The 815-nt window shown below is 50.8% G+C and overlaps 1 protein-coding gene across 1 annotated transcript in view; it reads left to right on the forward strand.

Moving 5' to 3' along the window:
• LOC107705843 (fibrillin-2-like) overlaps positions 1 to 815 on the forward strand; it is a 154781-nt gene that overhangs the window by 94296 nt on the left and 59670 nt on the right. The gene's annotated exons all lie outside the window — the stretch shown is intronic.

An 815-nucleotide genomic window follows, 5' to 3' on the forward strand; every position in this document is an offset into this window, starting at 1 on the left:
AGGTAGGCAAGACCTAAGGGATGTGATCCAGACAAGGCATCAGCGCTTTCGTCCGGATCAGAGTGATACTTCGGTATCTACTCATTTCCTTCGGGGGTTTTACATCTGCCCTTATCTTCCCCTTCCTAATTCCCCTGTAACCACCATCTCTCCACCTGACCGAGGTTAGATGGGAACTTCCTGCATTACAGTCTCCTATGCTTGACCTATGATGTTTGGTCCTTTTTCTAGGGTAGATCCTCGGTGAGCACCCCCTCTGTTGGATTCAGAAACCGGGTGCTTGACTTTCAGGGTTTACTTCACTCGTTGATATGATGTCCAGCTGGTATGATAGCCTGGTTTCGGCTTCATGCTTCTTGGATCATGCGGCCAGGTCACAGGCTTCTGCGGGAGCCTTCTTGATCATCAGGCCCCCGGCACGGCACGGCACTGCAACATTTCCTGGACGTCCGGGCTGGGCTTATGCTTTCAGGCTGCCCTGTCTGGTATACCGTATCTAGGTCACCCTGAGGGGCCTCCTGGTCACCAGGATATCCCCTCTTTCTTAGGCATCGAGCGGGAAGTATAGGTGGCATTTGCGAGAACCTTCTTGTGTAATGCTGTCTCAGGCAGTGCAGTATTTGAGCTTGCCTCTCCCGTTTGGCTCAGTATTTCCGGGTATCTGTGAACAGATGCTTGGGAAGCTCTTAAATCCATACTATGGTAAGTGCACACGCTAAGCTTTGTGCACTTTCTGAAATCCACATAGTGGTAAGTGTGCACGCTGAACACTTTGCGCACTTTCTAAAATCCACATAGTGGTAAGTGGGCACGCT

Source organism: Sinocyclocheilus rhinocerous, unplaced genomic scaffold (assembly GCF_001515625.1).
Source record: "Sinocyclocheilus rhinocerous isolate Xijiao unplaced genomic scaffold, SAMN03320098_v1.1 scaffold924, whole genome shotgun sequence".
Taxonomy (NCBI): Eukaryota; Metazoa; Chordata; class Actinopteri; order Cypriniformes; family Cyprinidae; genus Sinocyclocheilus; species Sinocyclocheilus rhinocerous.